This window comes from Staurois parvus, unplaced genomic scaffold (assembly GCF_062004578.1).
Source record: "Staurois parvus isolate SC_StPar_1 unplaced genomic scaffold, SC_StPar_1.0 ptg000202l, whole genome shotgun sequence".
Classification (NCBI taxonomy): Eukaryota; Metazoa; Chordata; class Amphibia; order Anura; family Ranidae; genus Staurois; species Staurois parvus.
The window spans coordinates 417,547-442,446 of record NW_028317998.1 but is presented as its reverse complement, the minus strand read 5'-3'; the positions used below and the strand labels follow the sequence as shown (position 1 = coordinate 442,446).

Here is a 24,900-nt window from a genome sequence, read left to right as displayed (position 1 = left end):
AATAAGAATTCTACAAGCTGTAGGTCTTTCAAGGCAACAAATTATTTTCTCTTTTATCAGATATATAGGACTGTTAAAGGGGTAGTAAACCCAAAAGCAAACATTTATTATACTGAAGCTTACCAATTCTTACATGTGGTGGCTGCTTTATTTTTTACCTGATGATTTGGCCAGTAGGTCTGTTGTTTTTCAACAGAACAAGCTGTCCTGCAGATGTAGCGGCTAGAGTGTTGAGACAAAGCATTCAACACTGACAGGGGTAATTATAATATTCAGCCTTTTTATTATTCATGTAAAACCTTTATTCGAAAGGGAAAAAAATGTTTGCTGTAACTGCTTGAAAAGTGTTACCAGGTGTTTGGCTTCAAGTTGTTAGTGTATCTAAATCTGCTAGTACATGTAACACTCCCCTCCCCACAGATTACAATGCTGCAGTCCAAAGGTGCCCCTGTGCTCTTTCATTTAGAGAAGGGACACTCTAATACAGGAGGTGTGTTACTGGCCAGTTTACCTGGTGAAATAGGAGTGAAAAAAGAAAATGAATGCAGGCAACATATATATTAATTAATACGCTGCAACAGATTACATTTTTGGGTTTGAGTTTAATACCGCTCTAACTATATAGGGTATGAGCTTCTGTCAATATGCCTAAAATACATATTTCTAGAGAGTTGAACCATAGATTCACCCAAGATTCACCATGCATTAACTGACCCTTAATAACCTAATGTATAGGTTACATTTTTAAGCTTGAATAATTATTACAAGACTGATATTCTAAGATTCTCTATTTTCAGCTAGACCAGGGGTCTTTGAACGTTCTACGCAAAGGGCCAGTTTACTGTCCCTCAGACCTTAGGAGAGCTGGACTGTAGCCAGTGGGAGTAGAAAATTCCCTGGCATCGATGCCCCACCATTGATTTTAAAGGGAGGAATAGTGCCCCATTGTTGATGTCAGTGAGAAGAAAAGTGCTCCATTGTTGATATCAGTGAGACGTATAATGCCCCATTGATGGTGTCATTAGGGGGAATGGTGCTCCATCATTGGTGAAAGTTGGTGGAATAGTGCCCCAAGGGCCAGATAAACTGAAGCAAAGGGCAACATCCTGCCCCCCGGGCTGCAGTTTGGAGACCACTGAACTAGACCAGTTCAAGTCTGTATTTGCCATACATGTAACACACATTCACCAAAGATTTGTTGGATTGCTACATTTACATTCAGCAGCATTTACATTTCCCAGTAAGCTTACTACACATACACTGGAGGAATCTAGGCCTGGAGAATGTGCCTGGATTCGCCTGACTTCCATAATCATGCCTCTGCAATTTCAGAATTTGTCGTGCTTTCTCTCTATTTGGAATATTTATGAAAATAATAGAAATCAGGATTTCTAAGAGAGATGAGGTTTATTCACACTGGGGAAGATTTACTAAAACTGGAGCACACAGAATCTGGTGCAATTGTGCATAGTATCCAATCATCTTGTTCAATTAAGCTTTGACAATAAAACCTGGAAGCAGATTGGTTGCAGCTCCACCAGATTCTGTGTGCACTAGTTTTAGTAAATCTCCCTCATAGTGTAGTTTATTGGTTCTCAGATGATGGGGCAAAACATGTTGGAGACATGGTCTGGATGAATCGAGTTGGACTGCTTTTACCTGCTTACCACTCGGGCCAGGTGAGGTGTGCGGCTGATGGGCTACCTCTATTTTTGCAGTATGCTTTGGGTCTGGACAGACCTTTCCTCAGCCTACACCCTCACTGGTCAGCAGCATCCAACTCACTAGACCTTGACAGCCTGAGCGGGGACCCTTAAGCATTTATCATAGGTTACTTATTGGTTCTTGACAAGCACTCACAGCTGTTGGACAGAGTGCTGTATCATACCAACCCACATGTTACATGGAGAGTTCAAGCTGCAGTTACCTTGTACTTTCTATAGTTTATACTGGCGTGACGTCTAGTCCATAATGCATAGCGCAAAACCCATACAGCACACTGCATTGGATGCTCTTCTGCATCCAGAAGTGACAGTGGACTTACAGGTGTTTTTTTTTTGCCATTTGTGATTTTTTTTTTTTGGTCATGCAGTCAAGTGTAGATGAAGCTTTAATTGTTGAAAATGTTACAACAATTACTAGGGACATGGTCCTAAAATGTGTGCCTAGATGTGCTCTCATTCACTGGCTTCTGCTCCTGCTTTTGGTGACTGTTATGAGCATGGGTTGAATGCACATGTATCCACATGCAAATGAGAATTTTAGACTTAAATCCACACCCACGATACATCAATTGTGGGCTTAGAAGATGGAACAGAATCAAACACAGCAGGTCTCATTAGGAGAGAGGAGTAAATCATTGATTGTATCAATATCTATTTATCTGAAACAAGCAAACATGTTACAGCATTTGGGGGCCAATAAAGGTAATATACACATATATAAAAACTGGAAATCAAAATGTTGGTTAAATATCAGAAATATGACTCAGTCAAACAAAACATCCACACTTCAAAATGTTTTGTAAATGCAGCAGATCAATAACAAAAAATGTTGAGTGACTTTATATATAGTATAAGATCCTAGGTTTTCAGGTTCAGTGAAAAATGTACTTCTGTAATAAGTTAACAGTATACATTTTTAAAGTGGTGTTCTATATCTTTCTATATCCCTAACACCCTAATAACTAAAAGTTAGCTAAAAAGACCATTCACCTTCGAGTAGGCTGGTCTGATATGTCATTAATTCAGATCTGTGTGTATATTTCTTCTTGAGCTAGTGATCTCTGTAATCAACAGGCTTTTGTTTTCAACAGAGTGGTAAAGAGATGAAGATTACTATGTAAAAAGGATTACTTGTACAAAATGTTGCTTTATATATTTTTTGTAAAGGTGAACTTATCCTTTACATGAACCACTAAATAAAACAGAGAACAATGTCCTATTTTGATTAGGAAACAAAAGTTTAACTTGATGGACTGTGCATTTATTACTATGCTCTTTATACACAACATACACAGTTGTCAGAAGCCATGGAGTTAGACAGTATGTATCATTTGTGTTCATGTATAAATGCTTTAAATCCAAACTCCAGGCAAGTAAAAGATTATCCCTTGTGCCTGCACTGAAAGGGTCAATTGCTTGTTTAGGTCCAGGGAACAATAGTAGAAGATTTACATACCGGATCCTCAACTCCTCCCTGTTGCTAGACCTGTTCCCAAAATGTCTTCTTCCCCACGCTTCAATGGTCTAGGATCTTGACATCATCAAAACCACAACAGGGTCCATTGCCCTGCACTGGATGTGTTAAAGGCAATGGACAGTTTACCCAGAGAATGGGGGAATGCAATCTGCTGTGGGAGTGGAGGATCAGGTAAATAAAATAGTTGTGCTTGTTCACAAATATGCATTGCAACCAAAGTGAGTTGAAATCAGTTGAAAAAGAGTCCTGTTAGTTTTCTGAGCAGTGCGGTTCAGCCTAGGTGCGAATTTAGGCTCATTGACTTCTATGCGAACACTTCTGAGTCGCACATGTCATCAGTTGTGACCAGGATAAAATCCTGACCTGATCCTGATCTAAACCTGTCCTGAACCCCTTCTTTGTCAGTTAGCTGTGAAAACAGAGCTTCAATTCGCACCGCACATGTGTGAATCCACACGTATACACATTTTATGTTTTGCCTTACATTTCTATTGAAATGGGTTGTTTTACAAGGTATGGGTCCACGTATACTTTAAGATCATTCAGATTAATAGGAGTAGCCTAGAAATAATTCAAAAACAATGTGAAAATAAATACATTATTTTACATTTTGACCATAGATACACTTTAGATATCAACTCAAAGAGAATTATAGCAACCAATAATATAGAATAACTCCTGGGTCTGCCCCTGATTTTGAGGATGAGTTTTCTGTTTAACCATTTCTTGTCTGCCCTATAGCAGATATACTGCTACAGGACGGCAGGGGTGTGCAAAATCATGTACATATACCCGTGCAGCCATTTGCTGCAGCGGCTGTCAATCACTGGGTCCTGGCTGGTAATTACTCGCCAGCGCCCGGTGATTGCTGAGCATCTCCGACAGGGAAGGGGGGGACTGTTAGTAAACAAAACAGTTTTCCTCCCCATCAGCTCATGCACACTGCTTTGTATGGCTGTTCATAGCAGAGCCATACAAAGCAGTGTGCTTACAGTGAAGCACTAACACACAGCCTCTGGTAAAACAACACACAGCACACAGTTAACCCTTTGATCGCCCACATGTTAACCCCTTCCTGCCCAGTGCCATTAGTAGAGTGTCAGTGCTTTTTATTAGCACTAATCACTGTATGGGTGTCACTGGGGATGTCAGTGACACCAAGTCAGTTCCCCCCAGTGTCAGAACGCTCGCTATAAGTCGCTGATTGCCGCCATTACCAGTAAAACGTTTTGAAAAAATCCCAGTACATATACCGTCATTTGTAAACGCTATACCTTTCACGTAAACCAACTGGGTTTTTTTTCAAGCAAAAACATGGAGCAGAATATGTTTTGGCCTAAATTTATTATGAAATTAGATTTTTTTAATTTTTTTACTGAACATGTTTAACCTCCCTGGCGGTATGATTATTTCAGATTTTTGGTGCTGAAAGCGGTACCATTTTTTTGCATGGAAATATGTATTTTTTTTATTGTAGGCTGTAATTTTTAGGAAAAACTCACTGAAATCTGTCCGAACAAGAGTCTAGTAAACATCCCGGGTATGATAAAATTTGAAACACAAAATCATAAATTATAATTTAATAAATAATCATAAAAATAATATAAAAATAATAAAAAATTTAATTCAATAATATAATCAAACCAAAAACACTGAAATGTGAAATATAGCGCCAAGTTCGCACATTGCTGAGCTCAGTCGCAAAATCGTTTTCAGTGTCTGATGACGAATTTCCCCCACGAATCATTATCACTCAATTCTGTAAGTGGTTCTGATTTACTATCGCTGTTCTCTAGCTGATCTAAACCGCTTTTGACCTAAAGGGACACTTTTTGGACGCCATGGACATTTCTCAGTTTCCAGGCAGAAAGAACAGACAAAATGCAGGCAGGGCGCAGGACAAAGCACTAGGGACAATATGTATGTGAAATTGGTTGAGACAGCAATGTTTTACTATGTAAAAAAAAAAAAAAGACATTTTTTAAAATTTTTAAATTTCCCGCCGCCGGCGGCGGCGGCGCCCGTACGTCCCGACGTCACAGGGACAGGACACAGAAGCCGGATGCCGGCATCCGCCGGAGGAGATGGCCGGGGACGCTGCAGGGGACACATTGTGGGAGCGCAGGGTAAGGTAAGTGAAGAACACATGCCGGAGCAGTGCCGCATGGTAAACCCGAGTGTTGCTCGGGGTTACCGCTTTTGGTACTGAAATGTTACCCCGAGCTACACTCGGGAATACCGCCAGGGAGGTTAATAGCAAAAAGTAAAAAATATTGTTTTTTTTCTCAAAATTGTCGGCCTTTTTTTTATAGTGCAAAAAATAAAAAACGCACAGGCAATCAAATACCACCAAAAAAAATCTCAATTTGTGGGAAATAAATGACGTAAATTTCATTTGGGTGCAGCGTTGCATGACTGCGCAATTGTCAGTTAAAGTAATGCAAAAAATGACCTGGTCAGGAAGGGGGGTAAATCCTCAGAAGTGGTTAAAGTAGACCTGAGCCCTATCCAGATGGCATTTAGCTTGTCAAAGCAAAAATATAAAATAGAAGATTCTTTTTCCATCCCATTGTGTATCTCACTGCTGCTGATCTCCTCCAGCCTCTTTCAGCCCTTTCCTGTCTACATGCACTTGCTCCATCACATCATTGATCCGGACCAGCTTCCTGATACTGATAACGGTGGATCATGTCAATGTTTCCATTGGGGTTGTATGTAACAGGGTGAGATCGCAGGAACACAACTGGGGGACAGTTGTCACCCAATACAGGAACTGTCTAAACAAGGATCTTCATGGCAGGATCTATTTTATGTGGCCAGAGTCTATTTTATGAAAGCTGCATATTTAAAAGGATTGAAAACAACTATTGAAATTGCATTAACATATTAGAGATTAAAAAATATGTTATTAATTGAGCTTGCATCTACTTTAAGAGTATTGCTCAAACAGAACAAAAGATACATAACAGAGACATTTGATGGAAGAAGATCTAACTATCTGTGTCTGTTCTATGCAAGATCATTTTTATCCTCCTCCTCCCCCATTGCCTCCTCCTCCTTTTCAGTGTTCTCTCAATACTCTCAGCATCCCTTTCTCCTGACGAGGTGGAGCCTGAGCTGGCAGATTTCATAGCTATGAGCACAGAACAAGTGAACTTATTCAAAGCACTCCCCACTTCAGTGATCAGTGCTGAAGACAGGAGTCTGGGGCTTCACTGCTCTCCTCCAGCACATCTGGAAAACTACAGGCAATCTGGGAACAAGGAGGGGACCAGGCAGTATTGGGAGCTGACTTATCAAAGGGATGACAAAAGAACCTTCTTATCATCTTACCATATAAACACAGCATTGTGCACACATAAAAGCAGAAAAGTTCGAGACAGTCATGACATTGGACATAATTACTGGCCAGCTGGGATCCTGCAGTCATGTAATCCAGCTTCTTCAAGACACAGGATGCTATCGTAAAAGGTAAATGCACAGAGGACCATCTTCATTAATCACTACCCATGCACTCTTGGGGTTGTAGTAGTTACAATGCTCATAACGAACTAGATTTAAAATTTGATTGAATAGGCAATTGTATATACAGTACATGAAAAGAGGAGAATCTTTTGTTAACAAATAGAATAGCATGTCTTTACCAAGGATAGAATAGATAGATAGAATAGATAGATAGATAGATAGATAGATAGATAGATAGATAGATAGATAGATAGATAGATAGATAGATAGACAGCAATAATGATGTGCATTAAGCCACAGTAGTACTCTAGTTAGATCAGTAAAAGATGAATTCACCTTGATTTCTGTAGGTCACTTAGGGTGCTCACTGCTCTTCACCTTATTAAATAAGTTGCTAATATTTTACATACAGTAAAAAAAAACTATTAAAGTTAAGTTACATATCTTAGAATTATGCTGTGCAATATTTTGATTAAATATTTAAAAACATAATGTGCTGATTTTGACAAAGATTTTTTTTTTGACAAAGATAGTATTAAGGAAATTAAATTTCACATATAGTAACATTAACAGTGACATTATTATTATTATTATTATTATTATTATTCATCTTTAGATAGAAATGCAGTTAAGTATGAAAAATGTATACAATGCTTTTTCTTATTTGTTAGATTTTTTTACATGTAATACTTGCAAACATGGGGTTAAATAAAATGTATAAAATGACAGCATATGGTAAGGGAGAGATACCCTCCAAAGATGATTATGTTTTATGATCCAATCTCACTGTCAGGAGTTAGAAGCAATTCTCTAACATGTACAGCAGTGTTGTGATGCGAAGGATTTCTAAGATGCGGCTTGTGTCACCTATTGTAAGTCACTTAGGGTTATACACACTATAGAGACAACAGAGCTTAATATATGGCAAATTGGCATTGAGGTCATTTGTATGCTCAACAATAGTGTCAAAACCTAACGGATTAGAACCTATTTGGTGTAGTCCATATTCCTGACGGATACGATCATAAGCATAAGGTAAATATTAAAAAAATACTTAGCTGCTGTTCAAATGTTAAAAACACTGCACCTTAGAGAAATGTTTGTAATGCTACCTAGGAATATTCAGTATATGATATAACAGTTATTTTTTGGGATTGGGATTGGAAGCTCCCACATAGTCAAGGGATTAGGGTCTGTTCATTGTAATGCCCTGGAAACAGCCAATCTAATGCGCCCTTTTGTTTTAAGCAAACCCTTCAGCAGCAAATGGCATGTGAGGACACCTTTCCTTATTAAGAATATATGCAAATTGCTGAATTCGTTAATTTCCTCTGCATTGTAAACATGACTGTTGGATGCCATTGGCACAATTTATATGATCTAACGTGGCTCCTTCACATGGAAACTCAATTAATTGTGCATGGCTAGGGGAGAATCAAGCGCATGATTTCATTTATTGCAATATCAAACCATTAAACTCACTGCAGCTTATTTAGTTAATTGAAGATGAGCAATAATAATGTTAACCATGTGCAATTAAAATAAACAATGCAATGCAATGCAGTGGTGTCAAAACAAACTTTATCAAACCATTTAACTTCATAAACAGTTCAGGTATTGCTACTTTTGGTGCTCCTCAAGCCTCACCCTACTGCTGAGGCAACTGAATGAATATGTTATTGGATCACAGCCGCAAGCTAAATAAACTACATAGAGATCAAAGTAGTTAACATCCCAGACTGTGACTGCTCCCCCCTGCCTTGAAGATACAACTGCTACCTCAAAATCCAAAAAGGTTAGACAAAAATGTACCAAAGACCACAAAACTGATCTTCTGACCAGTTCAAAACTTCATCATCACAAATGGGCCTTACATCAGTAGTTACCACCCAGACCCCGACTTCTTTTTCTGCCACTACCCTCCTGAATTGTCTCCATGGTAGAAAAAAAAGCCAAGAAAATAACAGGGTAGAGATGCAACTGTCCCCAACATAATAGTGACACCACCTACCCAGCCCTTGGCTCCTAGTCTGTGCCCAGCAAGGGTGAAGACTCTCCAATATGGCATCCAGATGGTTTCAAATGTCTGCAATTGTGGGTTCTGGCTTATATTTTGGGATTGTTTGTGGCTGTTTTTTTTTTTTTTTAGCACAGACTACTCTAGGTTGCTAACTAGTGATAATCTACTGCTTCAACTGGGTGCTCCCAAGAGGTCAAGTCTTTGGGTCACTGGTCCTCCTTCCCGGCTATTTTCTATTCCAGCCAATGCTAGACTTGGCCTTTTAACACTTTTTAAAATGACAATTATACTTGTGCTAGTAGTATCTGTGTTCTTAAAAAATGTAATTCAGCAAAAAGTTATGATTTATGTATGTTAACCTCCAGGTGTGAAATCCTCAGTACAAGATGCCCTAATATCCTATATGGCAGTTGCAGGTGTAACTGCATATTATTTAATAGAGCTGTAATACAGTATGCACCAGAGAGATCCAGGGTACTGAATCATCAGCAAAATTTGACAGTAACAAATTCTTCAGGGCATGGAGAACAGAGGCATTTATAGCACAGGAGTAGATTGAACAAGCTAACTTAATTTCCAAATGATGACATTAAGGCACACAGATACTTCCTCCGAGTGTGTTGTCTTCTTGGATTCCTAAACAGACATGTTTGTATGAAGGGATGTCAGGGCAATATAAACTGAAAACCCTGGATATACACTACAATTTCTTCGCAGGCAATACAATAAAATGTACCTTCCCCTAAAATGAATCTTTCATTACAATTATTTGGCTTTTAAAAATGTCTGTTTCCCTGGTTGCCATACCAATCCTTTGGCTTCACCAATCAGAAAGTCACTGCATGGGACATATGTATCTTGGAAGTTCGCTGGCTACATAGCACCTAAGGCAATTGTTCAAAGATGTTACCAATGGCAGTACCCACATTTCTATTATAACAGGTTCACTTTAAGATTATTGGGGAACAGACCCAAGTTAGTTTGAGGTCAGTGTATTATCAGGGGGTACCTGACAGATGGATCCTGAAACAAGTGGCACCATTTAATGATAAATACAGACTGAACACCACTATTTTGTGCTTCCTTCACTGCTGTCTGTATGAGCAGAGGTATAAAATGCTATGAAGTTGTCCACTTAAGAGATCTTAATATTTTTCTTATGCGATATTATAATACAATCTTATCAGCTATACAGTAGAGTAGCTATACAGTTGTATTCCTATTCTAAACAAATAAAAATTGATTTTGGAAATAGCAAAACTAGAGTTTAGAATTTTATTAAAAATGTTATGCTTTTGTGGCAGGATCCCTCTACTATTTATGTGAATTTTTTGAAGGATACACAGACCTGGTAGGATATATTTTTATGATATTGTGATTACAGTTGTATTTCTACACAGCTCTAATTTCCAGGGACAGTCCTAAATTCTAATGATTTGTCCCTGGAAAGATAAGCCCGAAGCAAAAAAAAAAAAATAGGCGAAGGGCTACATGACAAAGGGGACAGGGGATACAAGGCAGGACAGGGTTAAAGATATAGTTGGTCAGAATAGGCAGTCACTTACCGGATTGGGAGTTGCAGAGAGTAGGTGGAGCTGCTGGGGGGGGGGGATTCGAGGAGGAGACTCAATTGCGGCAAATCCTTGGAAGCAGTGGACGAGTAGGGATCTTCCCGCCCTCCTACCCTGTTGTTGTTGTTGTTTGTTGTTCAGACCCTGGGTCTTTTGGCAGTTGGGGGTCTTTGGAGGCTTTAACATTTTCAGAGCAGTTCATAGCAGTGATCCATCTAAGGTATGGCATCCTTTGTTGGATCCCAGTTAATGGGGTATTATCTGGGAAGTGGTAACAAGTTGGTATCTGCAGAAAAGTGGGTTTGACCCCGAGCCAGTGTTTTGCGGCTGGGGAACGTGAAGTAGTAACGCAGATACAAAACCTGATGTTGGTTCTCAAGTGCCTCCCAAGACCTGCAACCTGTATGTTATGGAAATTGGTTCATGTATATGTTTTCTTTTTTCAAGGAATGTTATTTTGGTTTATGTGTTAATAAACTGCCAAGTTGGCCAATTTTCTGCAAATCAGGTCTTTGATCATTCCTTAATTAGTATAAGTTGGGATGGGTAGCTATGGTGAGATGTAGAAGAACTTGGAGACATATGGGTTACCCTAGTCATGCTCTGTGTTTTTTGAAAACTGGCAATCTATACAATGACTGATCATCCTGGTTTGTTTTCTATGTTTATGCAAATATATGCTGAAAACCAGTATTTAAAATAAAGAAAATATGTATGTGCCAAAAAGACCAGGATTATGTGTACCTTGTTTTCTATGCACTCAGATTTCAGGTCTTTCTGCATTTGCAAACCTGCATGCTGATGAATTTAATTGGCAGCGACAGTTCCCATTTATAATTATATCCTAGAAAAAATTCTCAACTTTTCAGGATATGTACATTGTTCAGAAAAAAATGTTATAGCTTGTTTTGCATATATTCTAAAATTACCATAAAATGTACTCCCTATTTTAATGACTGAAAAATGATTAAGTCTCTGACCAGAATAGCTTTAGCTCACATCTTCCTACCCAGAACTAGTAAGTAAAACTGAACTAATAGAAGTGGGCTTTTAAATCAATTGCTATAGAAGGTGCTGTGGGGGAGTGCAGATTTAATCATTTTGTGCTCTGCAAAACAAATGAAGAGGAATTTCCATACTTCATATAAAAGGTCTCTAGGTGAGAAGTCATTGAAACCATCTAGAAGAGAGAGAACAATACTTGAAAACAGTCATCATCATCATTTGTAACGCAAGAACGATGGATCATTCAAGGATTTAAAGGCCTTATCTATCAGAAAAAAACATGTTTGTGACCCAGATGCGTGAGGTGCTTTGTCAGCATTTTACATTCTTGTGATCATAAAGTTTTCAATTACAGTACAAGCATGGGGTCTATAATCTAGAATACTAAAGGCAGTTTTTAGATTAGGGGCATTTCCATAATTTGTGACAGTATAGGGCTTCTTTATTAACAAGGTTCAAAGAGTAACCTTGGTATGCAATTGCAGTAACCTACAGCAACCACACAGATTTAATTAAAAATACTCCTTTCGGGACAGACATATTGTGAACAGGCTGTAGGACTACACTATACTGTGGTGTCTACAAATACCTTTGAACTTTATCCCAGGTGTTCAAGGGAGTTATGAATTTTGGGTATCCTAATATACAAATACATTCCAGGTACTGTTGGTGGATGGTCCACCCTTTACATTTATGACATCTTCCTGTTGGCCGGCACACTGTCCATTGTAAGCACATAGAAAAATGCAGGGGTCAGGAGGAGCAGGCCAGCAATCAACACTCTGAGAAAGTACTGGTAGTCCCATATTAGGTTCCCATAGTGATTCTTGGCTCCCAGAATTCTTTACAAAAAAGTTGAAAGGTATGTGCAGGCAAACTCTGCATTTTAGTCTAATAACCACTTTACAATGTTTCTAAATGTACTGTACAACCCAATCCTAGGAAAATAAAAATATCCACCATGCCTCCCCCTGCAAGGGTTTTATGCTCATTTTGTCTAGCAGATTGTAGAACAGTCTCTTTCACTGACCGGATTCCTCACTCTCTCCTATTGCAATGTTGTCCTCTGCCTGGCGCTCTGCTTTGTGGGTGAAGCCTCAGCACAAACAAGTGCAATGTACAATACTGTATAGGGACATTAACCCTGTATGGTACATTGAGGAGGCTGAATTGCGGTTGTAACTTACAGAACAGTTGCAGGGAAGAGTCACAGGGCTGGTGCGAGACTGCTGAAGAGAGGAATGCTTGCAGTGTGTGGGGCCCCACTGCAAGGGTGGATTTTTTTTTTATTTTCCTGGAGCTTGGTTATAGGTGAAGACAATCAGAGAGAAATTAATTTAGATTCATTGCAATTTATAAATTTTCTTTTTTGCTTCACTGAATGACTAAGAATGTCCAAACTATATCAAGTTATATTTAAAAATTCTTCTTACACATTTTAACCATATATTATTTAAAATTTAGTCTGTATAGAAATCTTCATTGGATAGGTAGCACCCTCCACATTAGGCTCTCTGAAAATTAGTTTTATGACTCACTCTGCTTCACAGATGAGTGAGATTGTCTGCTTTTGTCTGTCGTGACATCACATGCTGCGGGATTGATTGCTTCCCCCTGGCTCTGTTGAGAAACCTCCAGAGTCTGAGGCAGGGAGACTTAAATCCTCAGCTTGAATATTTACTGCCCTCTGACCAATCCCTGATGAAGTGTGCTCAGTAGGTGGTCAGGGAAGCGGGTAAATAGGCTAAAGCCTGGGCAGAGAATTAGTGTGTGCCTGGTCTCCCCGAGAATGGACTTCTGATGCTTTGGGGAGGCTGCTTGCCCCTGGAGCCATCCAGGACTGGCTGCTGGACTACTCAGGGCTATGGACAGGAACCTCAACCTCTGGAACTCTTCTTTGGGTCTTTGGATAGAGCTTCTTTGCTGACCTACAGTCTCCATGGTCTCTAGATGTGGATAGTTAATGTTCTAGTTAGTCCTGAATATGCTCAAGATTATCTATGGTTTTCAACTGCCAGTGTTTTAAATTGTTCTGTTCTACTTTAAACTGAGCTCAAACCCCCTTTTTGCTCATAGACTTTGCCAGTAAGAGAATTTACAGTATTGCTGCTCAAGTAAGAACTGTCCTCAGCCTACATTTATGCTCAAGGGCTTGGAGTATACCACTCTCCAATCCAGTTAACAGTCTTCAGCAATAAACACAAAAAGACGAACCCCTAGACTGTCCTTTGAGTCGAAATGAGTGACTGCTGCTATGCACCTAGCTGCTTCTGCACTGAATAGGAAAGAAAATCCAGAGGCCCCTGAGGGGGTAAGAGCTACAAAAAAAAGTAAATTCATAGTACATAATGGTTTCCAGTCACAAAATATAGTAATTGATTGTATTTTCATACTTTAACTTTTTGAATTACAGACATCTCTTTAAGAGATCCCGATGTACAGGCATCATGTTACTTATTATTTCAATTTCCAAAACAGTTTTGTCTCTTTGTGTAGATGTCCAAAAATGCTTGAGACTCAAACAGAACTGTGAACCTACAGATAATAAGATACTGTTGAAATCTACTACCCAAGTCTGGGACTTCATTAGCTCTCATTTTTCCCATGATAATTCCTGCTTTTTCCATTTAGAGTATTAACCTTATAATCAGCATTGTAATTTCCTAGAATGCAGACTAACAGACAAGTGTAAAGCAATAGAGGTAGCTTTGTATCACTCTATAAAAATGAGAGTAGCAATATAAATAGTCTATTAAAAGATAACCTCAGGCAAAACTAAAATTCCATAATAAATATTTAAAGCAATTGGTTATTTATCTGTGTCTACTTTTTCTTGCTGGATTCATTGTTTGGATGGAAAAAATAATGTCCTATTAAGATTTTAGCCTGTAGAGCTGAATGAACTCTGTCTCAAATAAAGTCCTGCTTCTGACAGCTTAGTCGACATTAGTCAAAATGCATTTTTATCCAGCACTGAGTAAACACTTTTATTCTTTTTCTTTGATAACTGGAAGTTGCTGTCAACTACTGTTAAATGACTTGCAACAGTCATTTTGCAGGTATTGCTTTATCAATACCATATACTTCACACGTACAAGTATGCTGATATTATATCAAGTTACTAAGAATTTTTATTGCGATTGATGTTTACATTTTGGAAACTACCTTCAATATTTCAAATTTGTATTCATGCTAAAATTGTAATTAAGTGTTCTTGCATGGCAAGACCACTTACTGTTATCTCACATATATATTCTTATTATTATAGCCAAATTTACCACCCTAACTCCTCCCACAGTTTTTACACTACATAGACAGTAATATACCGAAACGTGCGGATTGTTTCCGATTGGTGTGCTATTACTTTGTGGAACATTTCGCCGAATGGTTCACGAAATATCGGCGTTTTGTGGTGAAATTGGTCCTATAGGAATGAATGTTCAAAACTAGAGTGGGAGCTGACAAAAGCTAGAGTGTGAGCTGAAAAATCAGGACATGATTTCTAAACGGCCATCACTCCCTCATTTTCAAGCCCACCTACACAAATCATATATCAAAACTATCCCTGCTGCCACTAAAAATGTCCACGGCTAAGACATAGTCCTGATAGTTTTCACAATATGACCATTTTTTGCAACTCACGCGGCCCATTGACATTCATTGAAATCCACTCTAGCCACCTCAAATTTGAAGGGCAATTTCTAAACTGTGACTGTGCCTTCATTTTTAATATTTCAGAGACATACTATGCATCAAAATGTAGGTCTGGGTCTTGTGATTCTCACAATATAAAGCTCTTTGGAGTAGGATTTATAATTTTTAAACTACAACCGTTTGAATATGGCAACCGCCAGTGAAGTGAGCACGTTGGAGCAGTTTGTTTTTAACCGCTCTTCTCTGCCCTTGCTGTAGAGTGAGTTGCCATAGGAACCCAGGTGTGTGAGCAGGCAGTAGAGTGACAAGCTACTCAACCAGTTACTCCACCCACTCCAGTTGTAGACAACTGGTGGAGGCAAGAACACTTCACACAATTTCTCCAGAAATTGTAGCTTTTCTAGTCGTAACTTGAAATACCTTAAAGCCCATTTTTAAAGTTTTCAATAGAGTGGCGAAGAGTTACAATTTGTGCAAGGTGTCGCAAACGCGCGCATCAGAGATGGATGCGGTTCAACCATTTTGGCTTAAACCTCCATCTTGGTGAAGAGATTAACTGTCCTGAAATATCTTTTTCCTTCATCCTCCCCCTTCCTCTCTGTTCAGCCACCTTGGCACCTGCTTGCGGGTCACTGGCAGGCTAGAGCAGCAGGGAGCCCAGAGCTACAAAGCCCCCCTCAGGAGAGCTGGAGTCCCACTGTCCTGAGAGCCTGTATAATTTCACGCCTCGTAAAAAAGATAACTGAGCCTTCCCCGGAGTTCAAGGCATTCCCAAGAAGCCCACACCAGATAGCATTTTTAAAAGATCAATTTTTCCCCTATGTTTAATATCTTGGAATATGAGAGACTTACATAAAAACTAGACATCCCGTCAGATTGGCTAGGATCAGGCAAACAGTTTGATGGGGCATTTGAATTATCACGGACCATCAGGGGAGCCGAAACATAGAACTCGTGAACTGTACAACATATAATTTCATAATTCATATCTAGATAATCCTCAGACTTGTCTGCATAATAATATACCCACGGGTAGAATGTCACTTGTGCAGCTGGAAAGTTATGGACCAGAATATGAATTAGGAAAGATGTTGGCTCCAGTTTAGGGTTCCGCCTGACGATCCCTCCCTCAACAGAGAATTGGTCTTTTTACTTCAGAACCACCCCCTGCTGGAAAACTTTAAAGCAGGCTGTCAAGCCTAAGGGGGTTGAGTTGAAGAATCCTTCCATTTTTCCATCGTAACATAGAGAGATCAAAGCACCCTCCTGCTCTGACTTGGATCTGCTAAACCCAGGACTTTGGCAAGTACTTTAACCCTTTCACCTCTCTCTGATATCTCTTTACTGTGCTATGGTTCTCTGTATATTTATATATATATATATCTTAGTTACATCTTCTCTGTAAATATTTTATTGCACCTGTTTGACCCTTTTAGTAATAAATCTCTTTTTCTGAAAGTGTTGAACTGTTTCTATAGTTCTTAATTGCAATTTACGAATCCATGCCTTTGAAGAGACGCTTCTGTTTGTTTAACCCTCTGTATAACTGGCCTGCGGACCATTTTATACAGACGACTATTTCAATCATTATAGTGTTATAACTGATAGCGAGTTTCCTCTTTCTCTGTACAAAAAGGAGGTGGTGGCAGTGTGGAGGGTTAGTTGCGTAATTAACCCGACCCAGTAACAATCGGTCAGGTTGCAGGTACATAGATTGTTGTCCATTAGCTGGAAAATCATTGTGCAAGGTGCAGCTGGGCGTGGTATTGTTACGCACGTCACATCGCGGTTTTAGATTGGCTAGTCCTTCGGTCACAAGTTTGGTGAGAAGGTCTAGGGTCTGACGCCGTGATCGTGACACAAGGTATTTCTTTTTGAGCCTTCATTAGATTTTTCATAACTACCTGTCCTTGTGACACTCTTATGAGATATGGTTTGTACAGGCATTACTCACTTGGACAGGAAGACATGGACATCTATAAAAATAATATCAAAGTAATAATCCATCATAACTGTATTCAAAATGTGTTTTTGTCTTTTACCATGTTCCTGTTTTGAGAACATAATTTCCTTCCCAATAAGGAACAGATGGCAATGAAAAAACCTTACAGAGACATTATCATATTCCTGCTTTATTCAAAAAGTTAAAATGTTTTAACTGGAGTTGGGCTTCAAAGTGTTACTAAACTCAAAACACGATTTTTAATTGTAATAACAGAGCGGCCCTGATCCTCCTCTTCTCAGGTCCCTCGGTGGTGATCTCGCCTCCTCTTCATCTTCGTGTGTCACCATAGCAAGCCATTTGCTATGGAGGCACACAGTGTCTGGAGCCGCACTCCTTAGACTTACACAGCGGGACTTAGTCCCTCCTCTAACTTCCTCTTCACTGCATTTGGTTGACAGCCACAGGAGCCAATGGTTCCTGCTGCTGCTTCGAGTACTGTGTAAAGAGGAAGAGAGGGGAGAATAGATGCAGCTGTGCACAGCACTGGATATACTGTATTCTCCCCTCTCTTCCCCTTCACACAGGGAAGGGGGAAGACAAAAAAATATATAACCATTTTTTACAGTAATGCAAGGAATACATTAAGGTAAAAGGTGTTTTTAGCTTTATGTGAGTTTAAAGGCTTATTTTTTTTAAGAAAAAATAACAAACATGTATATACTTACCTGCTGTGTGCAGTGTTTTTGTACAGAGCAGCCCGGATCCTCCTTTTCTCATGCCCCCACAGGCCTCTTCTGTCGGGTCCCTCCACAGCAAGCAGCTTGCTATGGGGGCACCCGCTACTGTGTTTCCATTCACACACGGAGCCGGGGCTCAGTTACGCACCCTCTCTTCTCATTGGTTCACTGGCTGTGATTGACAGCAGCGGGAGCCAATGGCTCTGGCTTCTGTCTCAGCCAATGAGAAGAGGGAGTCACAGGATAGCCGAGATTCAAGCGCACATCGCTGATTGAGGGGGCATAGGTGAGTATTAGGGGGGCTGGGGGGATGCTGCACAGAGAAGGTTTTTCACCTTCATGCATTAAATGCATGAAGGTAAAAAAACTTGAGCCTTTAGAACCACTTTAGTATCACTTTAAGGTCATGTCTACAAGTAGTACAGAAATTATTTCACAAACTGTGGATGACCTTTGGTCTTCCTTTTGGATGATGAGGAACAGAGTTGAACCATTAAAGCCAGCCATAGATGAGTCAAAAACCGAATGAAAATTTGTGTTGATTGTCGAATCATTTGTTTTTTGCATCATAAGTGTGCCAGCTGCGATACGCAATTTTGTGCCAGATCCAACATGCTGGGGTTTTTTTTAGAAAAAAAACAAATGATGGCATAATCCTATGAGCTATATTTCCTTTTTTGTTTGTTTTTTCTACTCATCTATGGCTGGCTTAAGAGTTTTTGTAGCATTAAGACTTTTCAGACACTACGGACACAATTCATCGAGGGACTTTTGTGTGGCAAGCTTTTCATACCTGTAGAGTAACATGTTGAGGGAGTAACCTACATTGTGCATTTGCTGTAAGAGCCTAGGAGTGGTGCCATCATATTTGCACTTCCCTAACCATTGTGTATGTATTGATCAGTTAGCTCAGTTCATATTTCTGCCTCATTGGCTGAGCTCTGTAGGTGTCACAACACATGCCCAGATCCTCAATATGAGGTCTTTTTAGGAATGATCTCATAACAATTATGATTGTTTTTACAGATTTGGCTTGCAAGATAGCATTTTGACTTAGTTGTATTCAGTTCTTCCTATATATCTATGGAGAATCCACTAAGGGGTAGGTGATACTATCACCGAAGACAGTGTGAGATTGGTACAGCTATACTATGGATGCAATCTCCCCACTGAGTTTACATAATCTGTATAGGCAGCATAGGATCAAACTTAATCTTATGTGGAGGTGACATTTGTAGGATTAAAGGAAATGTATAGTGGGTTTGCATGTGTTTTTTTTTCTTTGCTATGGCCAGGACCAAAAACAAATCTTATTAAAGTCAGGATAATATGAAATATTGCATATGAATTATTTGTATTCTCATTTGTGGCCATCAGGGGAAGCCCTAGGCTCCATTTCCTATCTGTTTGGCTGAAGGAACGCCTGTTGTTTTCAGAGTACTGTAACAAAAGCTGCAAGTGATAGATTTGGTGCAGAGTCTCATCTTTCTCCCTCCTCTTCCCCGTTAGCTTATTTTTTTGTTGTTTTGAATGGGGCAGGTAAGGTTAGGACCTTAGTCAGGTTTTTATTGCTGTCATTGTCCCTGCTCAAGAAATTCCCTTTCTCTGTTTAGCTTGGTGATCATTGTCATTGAAGATGAAGCTAATACATGGATAGACATTTGGTGATGATTGTTATTGAAGATGAAGCTAATACATGGATCGACATTTGGTGATCATTATTATTGAAGATGAAGCTAATACATGGATCGACATTTGGTGATCATTGTTATTGAAGATGAAGCTAGTACGTGGATCAACATTTGGCCAGTTAAGCAGGGACTGGACACATTTTGATCCATGTACGGACAAGCTGGTTGTACACAAGTTGATCTATTGATCGATTTGTATACAACCAGTGTATTGGAAAACTTTCTCTCGATTGGCTCCGCCAGCTATAGTAAGCAGTGCTGATACAGTAAGTGTATTCTGACAGCAGGGAAATTTCTCCACTGTCAAAATACAAAAGCTCAGTGGGAGGGATTCCCCCATACAAATGGACTGTGTGGATAGAGACCAGTCATTTTTCTTTCCTTCAACCAGTAGGCCAGTTTAAAAGTGAAAGAGTATGTACATCATGTACATCCTTCTTATTTGGTTCCTTTTGTTCGGTTAAATATACCTGAGCCTGATGTGGAGAGAAGGGGTCCTCTTACGACTCCCGTTGGGAGCCCCTGATAGTGGGAATGGAGGGCGCAGAGCCAGGAGTGGCACGAGTGCCGGGCGAATCTGGAGCTGGCGGCAGGTAGCTGAAGACCCAGGAGATCCGGATGCAGGCCAGGTGCGGATGCAGGAACGTAGGTGCAGCAGCAGGCTGGTGTGGTGGCAATCAGGATGCAGACTGGGGCTGGACACAGGAGTGTGGCTGAGGTAGCAGGCTGGTATGGTAGTGACCAGGATGCAGGCCAGGTGCAAATCCGTAGGTGCAGCGGCAGGCAAGTATGGCACACGGCAGGATACAAACCAGATGCAGGACCGTGGGTGCAGCGGCAGGTAAGTATGGCACACGTCAGGATATAAGCCAGATGCAGGAATGTGAGTGCAGTGGCAGGTAAGTATGGCACACGTCAGGATACAAGCCAGATGCAGGACCGTGGGTGCAGCGGTAGGTAAGTATGGAAGCCGTCAGAATGCAAGCCAGGTGCAGGTGTGGGTTCGTAGATACAGCAGAGTCAGACAAGCCGGGTCAGTATTAAGCAGGCAGATCAAGTACAAGGGAGCAGGCAAGCGGATGGTCAGGGATAGCCGAGGTCGGTGCAGGCGGAGTTCTTTCTTAGGCAAATCAGAATACAGGCAACAGGATCAGGTATTATGTGCAGGAACGTTGTAGACCAGAAGGCATTGACTGTACTGTATTGCAGGTTTAAATAGCCTGCCTTGTGGTGACGCGGACTCTACTGCGCATGCGTGCACTTCCGTGCTTCTGTGCATGCGCGCCCGCACACTCCCGTGCATGCGCACTCGCACCGCTGCGACCCGAAGGGACCTGTCGCCGTCGCACAGCTGCACGGCGACAGGATCCCTGACAATACCATTGAGAGTGGTTTGGTATATCTTTTGATCTTACCGGAATCTGGAAGGCTGATAACTTTCTGTGCTTTCTGCCTGTGCTGACTATTAGGAGTTACATTGTTCCTAGGTAGCGCCTCTGTTTATGGACATCAGGATAAAGGCAGGGTTCTGTGGTCCTATCTTGTTTTTGTTGTCTTGATACATAACAATGAATGAGCGTTATTCTATGACTGAAAATGTGTTACTGACAGAAAATAAAGGACAATCTTTCTAATGGGACACTGATAGCAAAAAAAGAAAAAAAAAGAAAAGAAAAAACAACTTAAAGAAGAATTTCAAGTATGGATATTTTATCCACTTCAGGACCACCTGCACACATTGTACTGCGGACGGGTGGCTCCTACAGGCACAACCACGTACCTGTACGTAGCTCCCTGCTCTTGGGTTCAGGGTGTGCATGTGCCAAACCCATCCCCCCCGCTGACTCCTGCTATGGTTGTACACAGTGGGATTTTGTCAGCAGGTCCTTGGCTGAGACCTGCTGATTGGCTATGTCCAATCACAGCCCAGAGCCCTATGTTGACAAACACACAGGGCTCTGTATTGAGGGAACAATATGTTTGTTTCTTCTCTCTGCAAAGCAAGAAGAAGGAACAAATAGATTTTTAGGAAAAAGCAGCACATAATACACATATTAATACTTGTTAGGTACACACGTGACCTCTTGATTACCCCAAAATGTTAACCCCTTCCCAGCTATAAGTGTCATTAGTAAAGTGACAGTGTGAGGTATTATTGCTGATCACTGTATTAGTGTCACTGGTGATGTCAGTGCCAATTAGTTAGTTCCCACCCCGTGTCAGTTAGTGTCAGATTGCCCACAGTCCCACTATAAGTAACTGATCACTGCCATTATTAGTTTATTAAAATAAATAAATAACAATGATAGTATTTATACCATAGTTTCTAGATGCTATAACTGAGTTTTTTTTTTTTACCAGAGACATATAGCAGAATACATTTTGGCCTAAATTTATGAAGAAATTAGATTTTTAAAACTTTTTATTGAATAATTATATAGCAGAAAGTAAAAAAATATTGTTTATTTCAAACTTTTTGGTCTCTTTTCATTCATATAAATCAAAAAGGCCAGTAGTGATCAAATACCACCAAAATAAAGCTCTAATTGTGTGAAATCATATGAATTGATGATATATTTATATATCATCAATTCATATTGATGATATAGTTAAAGTAGCACAATGCTAAATAGCAAAAAATGGCCTGGTCATAAAGAGGGTAAAATTATTTGGAACTCAAGTGTTTAAACATAGTTACATTGGTCCAGCTAAACACAGGAGGTTAGCCACTCCGCACAGGCACCATTCAGAGAATGCTTTCCATCTCATCTAATAGCAGTGTCCACGCTGGACCAATGTAACTTTTCAAGCATTCAACTCTTTCCAAAAATTAAATAAATGGCTTTGGATATACAGTACATTCCACTTGCTGTGCTCTTTATAAAAATTTAAAAGTAATAACGCTGCTATAGATGCATCTTACTAATCATGTAACTAAAGTCAAAACTTTTTTTTTCATTTTGGATAGAGTAAGGGAGGGTTATAACCCCTGTCAGTTTTTTGCCATCTGTGTCCCTTTTCAGAAATGTCCCTCCACTTTCTGTCCCATAGCCAAAACAGGAAGTGAGAGGAAAACCCTCTAAAGTGAGGGAATCCTAGTGTATCAGTGTGTCCCCTCTATTGCTGTTCTGGTGTCAACCCAAAATTTGGGATTTTCTTTTACATTTACTTTTGGTGATACCAGAAACAGGACGAGTAGAGAAGGTGACTTTCCCTAACAGGTTCACAGACAGGTGTTCTAATCCCTCTCCGCTCTATCCAAAACTAAAAAAAAAAAGGTTTTCCCTTTAAATATACTTTTAATGTTTATTTATAAAACAAAGATATTATATAAATAGTTCAAAAGTCACTTAAAACATTTATAAACTGAACAAATATATAAATAAATGGAAACTAAAAATACCTAGCCTTTTAAAAGCAACAACACTCTTGAAATGTCTTTTTTATTGAGCTTTCCATAATGTTGTACAGAAGCCGCGTGCCTAGGCCCTTGCAGGGGTAGGGCACACAGTTAAAACCCTGTTACCAAAACATCAACAGTCAAAACATAGTAAATCATGAAATATCACAAAGCTGGTAAGATACATTGGTAGGATACTGTATATGAAAGTGATAGACTAACATTGCATACTCATAAAACAGTTACCACATGGTCCTCCCACGTTAAGCCTCAAATAAAGGGAACAGAAGGAACATCAAAGGTTAACACAACTACAGCTAAAGATGTAATGAAGAGTTAAGGAGTGTAGTGGTAGAGGGGTCCTCAATCCAACATACTCACACTTTACTTAATTTTTTTGGGCAACCGCGATTACTGTAGGTGGCTTGGTAAAAAAGGTAAAGCAGAATTCACCAGGTCCTTCCGAAAATAAAAAGTTAAAAGCAACAACACTCAAATGTGAAGTTATTTATTTTGGATGGAATATATAAAGTTTTATTTTGAAACCTTGCAAGAATATTGACTTTTGCCTTGTACCACTGTAAAGGGCTGAGAACTTGACTTAAGTGTTACTAAACCCAGGACCCTTCATTCAATATATCCAGTCTTCCACAGTACACAGAAAATTGAAATGCAAATATTTTTGTAAATATAAACTGCTAAATACCTTTTCTTGTCAGCAGTATATAGCATTCTTGTGACTTTTATCAGTGCCGAGCTGAGCGCTGGTTTATCTTAGGACAGGGGTGGGCGACTGGCACCCAAGTCCCATGAGGCATTGCAAAACTGACAGTTACAAGCATGACTCCCAAAGGCAGAGGCATGATGGGACTTGTAGTTCACCAACAGCTGGAGGGCCACAGTTGTCCACCCTGTCTTAGGAGGACCCCTGACCCTCTGTCTGGACAGTGCTGATTGGCCCTGTGCTGATCATATGCACCCAAAGAAAAAAGAAGCTCTCTAGCAATACACTCTAAACTGAGCATGTACAGAGTGCCTCCTAGAGCTCTGTACTATCAGCAGATGGATTGGGGACAGTAGAAGGGGAGGATTAGAGGAGACAGGATCAAACAGCCTATTTACACAATGGATTAACCCTTTAGCTTCCACGGTGAGTATAACAAGCATGCTTTACTACATAAACAAATTGATTTTACTGTTGAGTATTTATTTACACTTTAAATGCTTCTGATGCTGTGGGTTTTTATTATCCATAGTAAAGTTTGGAGGACACCCCCTAGTGAATTCTCAGTATCGATATCATTCACTGCTGGTGTCATAAGCAAATCCGACATTCAACCATTCTTGCAGCCTGGAATAGATGCTTAACTCGCAAAGGTTTTAAATATAATAGACTGCAAAATTACAAAGATATGTATTAGCTGCAAAAAAAAAATCTGCTATGCTCATTTATGATCACGAGATTATGTAAATGAAACCATCTATGTAAAATATATATATATATATATATATATATATATTTTTTTTTTTTAGCCAAGGCAAAATAAAGCTAGCACTGGCAAATTCACGAATGTTCTCCTATGTGATGAGGAAGTGTGTTCTAACTCATGCAGGTAGCAGTGCTTTACCAAGATAATGCCAGATCATTGTTTGTTGCATTCCATTTAATAGAACACAAAGGCTAACACCTGAGGAGAGTCTGCGTTCTGGGGATAATTATACTGTTGTAGCAACCAGGGACTATATACTGCATGGATAACCAGTTTTATATTACTGAGAAGCAACATATTTACTACAGAAAGATGATAACTTCCCCTTATGATCTCTGGCTCACACTGATAAGCTTAAGGGTCTAATATTCTTTTGTTTAAACATGGAGACCATACCAACAAAAGGAATCAAAGGACAGATATGAGATATAAAAATAGAAAGATTATTCCTTTATAGTAAAACAATATTAATTGTCTATCTAGTCAGGCTAGAAGCCAAAATAGGCTCAATAGATATCATTTGTTATGTAAATTTCTTAAATATCAATTGTGCTGCCCACCTCTCAGATAAAAATGTTCTGAAGATGGAAAGTTACCATTGGAACCTGGGAATTGGAAATGTATAAATCTGTAAATGGGTAAAGAAAACAATGACCTTACGGCATGCATAGGGAGTTGACAAAATGTCAGTGTTTTACTGGGTGAGATATGATAGTGACAT

The 24,900-nt window shown here is 39.7% G+C and overlaps 1 protein-coding gene across 2 annotated transcripts in view; it reads left to right on the top strand.

Annotated features, from left to right (window-relative positions):
• Nucleotides 1-6,287: 6,287 nt before the first annotated feature.
• SERTM2 (serine rich and transmembrane domain containing 2) overlaps nucleotides 6,288-24,900 on the top strand; it is a 112,582-nt gene continuing 93,969 nt past the window's right edge. Inside the window, exon 1 of one of the 2 annotated variants that reach the window (XR_016312848.1) lies at nucleotides 6,288-6,672. The gene's annotated coding sequence lies outside the window, so the exon portion shown is untranslated. The remainder of the gene's footprint in view (nucleotides 6,673-24,900) is intronic. The other variant, XM_089678259.1, reaches the window with a different exon arrangement.